This window comes from Tupaia chinensis, unplaced genomic scaffold, assembly GCF_000334495.1.
Source record: "Tupaia chinensis unplaced genomic scaffold, TupChi_1.0 Scaffold000600_1, whole genome shotgun sequence".
NCBI classification, from domain to species: domain Eukaryota; kingdom Metazoa; phylum Chordata; class Mammalia; order Scandentia; family Tupaiidae; genus Tupaia; species Tupaia belangeri.
In genome coordinates, this window is record NW_006160117.1 from 4,211,058 (window position 1) to 4,220,121 (window position 9,064).

The following is a 9,064-nucleotide window of genomic DNA, read 5'->3' on the forward strand; positions in this document are numbered from 1 at the left end:
GAACACTTTTTTGTGCCATAAAGTAAGGAAATTCTCAAAGAATGATGAGAAAAACTAAAAAAAAAAAAAAAAAAGTAGAAGCTAGTTTGAATGGATTTCCATTGGCTAAATCTGGGACAATTTGATATTAATAATAAAGATGACAATATTAAAAGATCATAACCCCTTAAATAAAAATTTATTGGTCCATTAGAGATAGTAGACACACATACACACATGCAGACACACACACACATACACACACACACACACATCACACACACACACACACACACACACACACACATAGAAAGAAAGATATAATACTTTCCTAAGAAATGTAGGAAGAATGTTAAGAGTCAGCATTTTTCAGAACTTATAATTAATTTATGTAACAATCATCAACAAATGTCAAAATTAGTGACTGAAAATTTGAGAGGGAACAGGATATTCCAGTGCAAAGTGTCTCCTCAAATTATTTATTAACTACAAAGGGGAAAATATTGATAGTAATCATACCATGAAGAAACCTGACAGATATCACTGTATCCACATGACCAAAGCCAAAATCACCAATAATGAGACAAACCAACAGCTTGCGCCTCCTGATATAATGCACTAATAAAAACACAACATTGTATGTATAGTAGTCCATCACAAATGCATAACTAAAATCTAATAAGGACAGAATCTCAGACAATCCAAAATTGAGGGAAATTCTACAAAATAACTGGTCTTAACTTTTCAAAATGTCAATGTCAAGAAAGATAAAGTAAATCCTTGGGAACTTTTCAAATTAAAGGAGCCTAAGAAATATGTCAACTAGGGAACCAGCAGTTAGCGTAATGGCTATGTCGCTGGACTTCCACATAGTCGACCGCGGTTCGCATCCTGGACCTGGTGGCTTAAAACTCACACCAGGTGCGTGTGTGTGCGTGCCCAGGATCCCGAGAGGAGAATGGAGAAGGGATTGTGGCGTGGCCATCCCCCCTGGGGATGAAATAATTATTTCTTGCTCTCTGTCTCTCTGTCTGTCTGGCGAGCGCACACGCCCTATAGCGAAAACCTCTCAAAAAAAAAAAAAAAGAAAGAAAGAAATATGTCAACTAAATGCAAAATCTAATCCTGGATTGGATCCTGAACAGGAAACAAAAAATAGTTGCTATAAATGACATCATTGAAACAATTGGAGTAATTTGAGTAAGAATGCAGTTTAGATGATACTGTAAGTATCAGTGTTAAGTATTGTGATTTTGATCATTATACTTTTATTATATACTAGAATTTCTTTGTTCATTAAAAAAACACACAATGAGATGCAAGATGTTTAGAGAAAATGATGATCCCTATAACTTACAAATAGTTCAGAGAATAGTGTGTGTGTGTGTGTATGTATATATGCATATATATACATAAAAGTTGTAAAAATAGTATAAAAGTTGTAAAAATAGTACAAATAACACATATTTTTTCACCTTCTCACTCTCTGAATATGTATGTGTGTATACTTTTTCATAGTTCAAAATAAGACAATTGAAGTTAGTATAATAATAAAAAATAAAAATTAAATCTTTTCCAAAGCAAAATTAACTTCTGCTAGTAGGACTCCTGAGACCTATTAAACTAAATAAGCCTGTTCCCTTTTCCAGCCTTAAGACCCTCTGAGAATAGAGTCTCTTGAAATCACTGCTATCCTGTGGATTCTGTAATATATAGGTGAAATAGATTGCTTGAACCTAAAATGACCCATTGATTGGAACATTCGCCAAAGTCTATATTTGTGAGCAGATAACAGGAAAGCTATACTACTCCCTTCTTCTGCCAGAGGGGTACAGCACAGGGGTTATTGTAGTGTGCTTGTTGGGGTAAATTTACCTGAGCTGTAATGAACTATTTTCCTGCCTTTCCTACCACTCTGAGGGCTGGTCCTTTACATTCATGGCTCTCACTTTTATATCTGTCTTTCCTTAATTTCATTAATTATTGGAAAGTTGATTATCATATTAATGTTTACTCAGATATAGCCTTTGTTAAAAACAAAAATCAAGATCAGCCAGTGGCATGGTGATTGAGGTGGCCAGATCCCACCTGACTGACTATGAGGTTCATGTCCTAGACCCCGGTGGCTTGGAAGACATGTCAGACACGTGTGCTCATGTGTGCTCAAACTCCTAAGACAAGAATGGAGGAGAAGAGATTCCAGTATGGTTATCTCCCCAGGGGGTGCTTTCTCATTTCCCTTTCTCTGTGTCTCTGGCAACTGCAAGTACTCTGTAGCAAAAAAATAAAGTAAAAAATTCAATTAAAATTTTTAAAAGACCCAAATAAATGTTGTCATTCAGCAAACATTAGGGTGCTCTACCAAGCTATAAGGCATATATTGCCTCACATACAACTTTCATACTATGAGATAACAGTGAAAACAAGTCTCAGAACAAATATTACTATATGTAAATGGAATTTGTTTTTTTGTCTTTTATTTTGTTCTTTAAGAGAAATTTTTGCTATAGGCTGTGTGTACTCACTGGCGAGACAGAGAGCAACAGAGAGATGGAAAGCAAGAAATCATCCCTAAGGAGGAATGGCCACACTGCAGCCCCTTCTTCTCTTGAGACTTTGGACACACACACATACACACACACACGCACGCACCTGACATGAGTTTTAAGCCACCAGGTCCAGGACTTGAAGCACAGTCGACTACATGAGAGTCCAATGATGTAACCACTGCACCATCTGCTGGTCCCCCATGGAACTTGCTCTTTAATTAAGAGGAAGCTCACTTTCTGACCCAAACCTCAAATTGATTCATTTAACTATACAGTGTCAAGTTTACTATCATCTCCTCGGTTATCATGAAAAATCGTCAGCCTGTATAACATTCCTAACCTACCTTGAATATTATGTCACTTACCTTGAATATTCTCTCTCTAACTCTCTCTCAGAAGGAAATGGTCCTTCACAAAAAAAGTTAAACATTAAGGCATTAATTCATTCAATAATGATGCAGGTTGCCTCCTATGTTCTCAGCACTTATAGGCATTTTTCTTTTAGGGCAGGGCTCAGCAGATGTTTCTGTAAAGAGTCAGAGACTAATTGTTTTAAGCTTCGTAGGTCATATAGCTTCCATTGCAACTACTCAACTCTGTCCTTGCAGCACTAAAGCCACCATAGACAACATAAAAATGAAAAAGAGGAGCTGTGTTCCAATAAAACTTTGTTTATAAAACAGGCAAGAGTTTGCTGACTCATGTGTTAAGGTACTTCATATACTGTAAAGATTTTAGTGATGGATTGTAATAAGCTGATCTTTTCTCAAAGTTTTCTCCCAAGCTCTCTATATTTTCCTACCTTATCCCATTGTGCTTTTGCCTTTACTTGGTTCCCTATTCTTTTTTATTTCTTTCCTTCTTTCTTTTGGAGAGGTTTTTGCTATAGGGCGTGTACACTCACCAGAGAGACAGAAAGTGAAAAATCAACCCCCAGGGTGAATGACCATGCTGCAGTCCCTTCTCTTCCATCTCCTCTTGGGATCTTGGGCATGCACGCACACGCCCCTGGCATGAGTTTAAGCCACCGGGTCCGGGACTCGAACTACGGTCGACTACGTGGGAGTCCAGTGACATAGCCATTATGCTAACTGCTGGTCCCTTGGTTCCCCATTCTTGAAGATACCTTTCCTCTTTACATTCCCCCGGGGGAAATGGCCATCCTGCAGTCCCTTCTCCTACATTCCCCTCTTGGGATTCTGGACATACATGCACACACACACACACACACACACACACACACACATATATTTTACAAGCCACAGGGTCCAGGACTCAAACTGTGGTTTACCATGTGAGAGTTTAGTGCTTTAACCACCCCACCACCTGCTGGCCCCAGAATACTTCCCTTTTTTAATAATATTTATTGTAATTTCTGATTTACATATAATTATCAAAAATCTTTGTGGCATACAGTGTGGTTTTTTCAAAGCATATATATGGTATGTGATCATAAAATAGAATCCACAGGGATTGACTGCAGTTTTGGATGATGAACAAAAATGAATCTGTTTGTTTTGCTCTAGTCTGGTCAAAAGTCTGTTCTCTCCTATATGCTGCATATTGACTAAATTCTCTTTCATTACCAGAACTAAATCTATTCTCTTTTTTTTATAATTATTTATTTTATTTATTCATTTATTTGTTAATTTGACCAGAGAGAGACAGAGGTTGAGAGTGAGAGAGGAAGGAAGTGAGCAAGCAAGCCACCAGATTCAGGACTCAAACTCTGGTCAGCCATGTGGGAGTGTCTAGCACCTTAACCACCATGCCACCTGCTGGTCCAATTAAATCTATTCTCTTTAAAGAATATAAAATAGGGTCAGCTCCATGGCACAGTGGTAATGTGCTGCTCAAGAGAATCCAGATCCCACATGAAAACCATGGCTTGCATCTCTGACCCATTCAGCCTGAAACACACTGGCCACATGCATGAATGTTCAAGATCTGATGGGCTGAAGGACTGGAGGAAGGGGATCATGGTAGACCAGACTCTGTGGTGCATGCTTCTCTCTCTTTCTCTTTCTTTTTCTCATTCTCTTTCTCTTCTCTTCTCTTTCTCATGTGAGCATGAACCCACTCTGTCATGAATAAAGAAAAAAGTTTCAGGATGTTAACAAAAGATAGAAAATACCTTTACGTGTAAGTTATTTTCATCAATGCCCACATCTTTATTAAGAATTAATGCCTACATCTTTACTAAGAATTAAAATACTGTAAATGTGTTTTATTCCATAACTTGCCAAGTTCTTTTCACACATATAACTACTTTGTGTGGTAAACAAGAATGGTAGAATTGTTATTAAATGCTTTTGAAATTTAGGGCCTGAGACACTCAGAAATCTGCCCAAATTTCTAAAAGAAGAAACTCATTCTATCTTCAGCTCTTTTAACTATAATATGGAGCACTGCAGCACTTACTCTAGGGACCAAAGAAATGCTTAACAGAATTTCAAAACTTTAGAATCTTTCATCTTCCAGAACCATGATGAAATAAGAAGTCAGAAGAGAAAATGACACGACTGAGCCCTGGGAAGAATGATCAACACATCTAATTGTTTCTCCTGATTTGCAAAAACACTACTTGATTTCACTCATCCATAGCAATATCTTTGGAATTTTGTTCATGATTAGTTTTCTCTTTAGAAAAGAGCATGATATTGTGCAAATGAGATGTCTCAATTGTTATTCTCCAAAGCAAAGAATTAATACAAAACAGAAATTGAGTTAAGACCAAAAAGGAAGCAAAGGATTATTGCTGTTGTAATGATGATAGTTAAAATGTTGCTGAAAAATTGAAAGACAAAATAAAAAACAATGTACTTTTTCTTACTAAGAAAAAGTAACTTGGTAAAAAAAATTTATAATTCTGTTCAATAATGCAATTGTACTCTTCAAAGATTATAGGGGTTCAACTGATTTTATTCTTAAAAATAAGTCAAGTAAGTAAACCAGGTAGGTGTTCAAAAATATAATCTCCATAATTTCTGTTTTATATGTATACACACACACGCACACACACACACACACACATCTTATAGTCTGAAGAGATTCAAGTCAATAAATTGGATACCTACAATTCATTAATAAAGTCTCAAATTGTACTCTGAATAATTTACTCATTAAGGGAAATTCATATTTATTAGATAATTTCTACTGTGAAATGTTAAATTTAAAATGCTATATAAAATATTTTGCTTCCTTATTATCATTGTAGAAGATCTCCTTAACTAACCATATTAAACATATTCAGGCAACTATTTACCTTGTACATTATTCATATCAATCAAAGATCAGAAACTATTGATTTTCTTTTAGAGAGAGATTTTTACTATAGGGTGCATATGCCCACTGGACAGAGAGAGACAGAGAGAGAGAAAGCGAGAAATCATTACCTCCTGGGGGAATGGTCACACCACAACCCCTTCTCCTCTATTCTCCTCTTGAAATTTTGGGCATGCACAAACACACACACACACACACACACACACACACACACTTGGTGTGAGTTTTAAGCCACTGGGGTCTGGGACTTGAACCATGATTGACAATGTGGCAGTCCAGCAATATAACCATTATGCTATCTGCTAGTCCCCAGACACTATTGATTCTGATTTGTATAATCAGAAGTATTCACTCATTCTTTGAATAAATCAAAAATTTCCTTTCATCCATTTACAGCTTTTATCCCAATCCCTTTACATACATGTTGTATCCCCTTGTATTGTATTCCTACTCTGAAAACATGGATTACAATCTAGAATAAATATTGCTATTTGGCTCATTGGTAAGAAAATATATTGCTTGACTTGATCATTTTTTTAGGACACAGACACATGGTTTTTAGCTGGGGATTTTGATACAGTGATTCCCCACCCCCAAGACAAACATTTGCATTGGATTAAGATTCCTAGAAGAAAAAAAAATCATAAAAGCTATAATTAAGAGGTAAAAAAAAATGCTACCCATTGCAATTTTAGTTTGGTTCCTTGCTTTTTAAACAAAGAAAAAACATAAAAGTGGCTGTACACAGAAAAGTGATGCAAATTTTATCAGTTAAATGATTGTCTTCTGAGACTGGCAGGTGGTGTGGTGGTTAAGGTGTTGAACTCCCACATGGCTGGCCAAAATTCAAGTCTCATACCTGGTGGTTTGCTCTATCACTTTCTCTCCCCCTCTCTCACCCCTCTCCCTCTCTCTCCTTTCATCAAATTAAGTAATAATAATAACTAATGAAATTAAATAAATAAATATTTTTTAAATATTGTCTTCCAAAGTAATTTTTATGCAATACAATCACTTAAAAAGTACAATTGTTGGGCCAGCCTATGGTGCAATGGTTAAAATGTCTGGATCTCATATGGCTGATTGTGCAGTATGAGTCCTGGACCTAGCAGCTTGAGAACATGCTGGACATGTGTGCATGCAAGCCCAAAATTCTGAAAGAAAGGAAAGGTAGAGAAGTAGGGATTGCAGCATGATCATTCCGCACTTGGGGGGAGGGTGCTGTCTCATTTTTTCTCACTCTGTCTCCAGAGTGCACATACCCTCTGGAAAATTTAAAAAAAGAAAAGAAAGAAGGAAGGAAAGAAGAAAGGAAGGAAGGAAAGGAGGAAGGGAGGAAGGAAGGAAGAGAGGTCAATCATTATTTCATTCAAATAATTAAGTGTATATGTCTTCCAAATGCTTTCACCTGTATTTTCTCATTTGACTCTTGCAGCAACTCTGTATCGTTATATATTCCTTTGCAAACAAACAAACAAAAAACTGAAGCTCAGAACAATTTTTTTTTTTAAATTCTCTGCTGACGGTAACAGAATTAGCAAGGGGCTGAAATGGAACTGGAAGGTAGAGTACCCTTTTAACTTGTGTGTTAACGCATATGTTAAATTGAACATTAAAAAAGTTAGGCATATTAAAGTTGCCTCAAAACCAAGAGTAGTATGCAGGTTATTTTTTACCTGTTAACACTGAATCAGAATAGTTCTCTCAAGGATCATCAAACTGATCCACAGGCTAGGTACCTTGTTTTATAAATAATATTTTACTGGAACATAGCCATGCTTATTTGTTTATATAGTGTCTGTCTGCTTTTGCACCACAAATTGCACCATGAAGACAGAGTTGAGTAATTGCAACAGAAATTTCATTGTTCACAAGCATAAAATATTTACTGACAATTTAATAAAAATTTCCCTGACCCTTGCTCTTGATCACTGAGTTAAGAAGGATTCTGAAGTTGGTCTTCATGATTGATTATCTTTGTGTACCATGGACAAGGAAAGAAGGAAATTGTTACTCTTACATTGCCATAAATCAAGCATCACCTTGATTAGGCTGACTTTTATTCATGGATATTCTTTCTTTGCTTCAGTGTTAGATCCCCAGCTTTACATTTTGAGAAACTCAATTTATTACGCTCTCTTTATTACGTTGTCTTCGCAATGATAAAGCCATGTGATTTGATTCATGCTAATTCATCAAAACCATATTTCAGGATGAGTTGATTCTAATAATGTTTGATGTAGAGCCCAAGTGTATGGTTCTTATGTGACCATATCTATAATACAATTGATCACAGTTTTTATTTGATGTTATTACATACTTGTCTATATTTTGTTTCAGTTGGGGAAAAGAAATCTTCAGAAAATCCTATGAGCTGTCCACATTTAAGAACCGTTGCTCATAGGTCTTTTAATAGCCAAGCACAGGACTAGGCACAGTACTCTTAGATATTTAACAAAAATAAATTGATGTAATAGATTCCTAAACCAAAAAGCAAAATATCACAGAGTAAAAGATCCCAGAACCCACCTTAGCAATAGCCATTCAACTGAGCAATGAGAAGCAAAGCATTCCAGAGTGACAGCTTTAAGGAGCTATTTTTAGGAATCAGGGTTTTGCTTGTACTTCTGTTCATAGAACTACAGACATTTCTGCATGAAAAATATACAGTAGGTGGTAGAAGTTGACCAACTGTTTTTTCTCCATTATCTAACATAACACTACCTTGAATGTTAATAACATCATTCTATTGATGTGCTTAAAATCTATTCAGAGATAATTATCTATTTTATCAGCAAAACACTCCTTAGAGAAAAGGAGAGGTAGGAAAAGGTATTGTTAGTATATTGTTACATATGGCAATACTGAGGCATGTAGTTATTTCATAACTTTCAGAGACTTTTCTTTAAGTAAACCGGGTAACTTTGATGTAATATAAATATCACAGTATGTTCTTAATATAATCTATGTATTCCCTCCCCAGTTGCTTGGACCAAACTGCTGAACAGTTAGAACATATTTTTGAGCTAGAGATAGAAAAATCGGAAGTATACATAATTTATAAATATGTTTTAGCTAGTTAATTCATACGTACAATTATATGTGCATATACTCAAATACCTTTTATCTTTTGTTTTATTTTCCCTAGTTAAAAATGATATATCCAATATTCCTTCATACATTTTTATGTTAGTACTGGTTTTTATTTTCTCTTCTAAGTAAAATTAATCAGTTTCACTGAAAAGTAACTA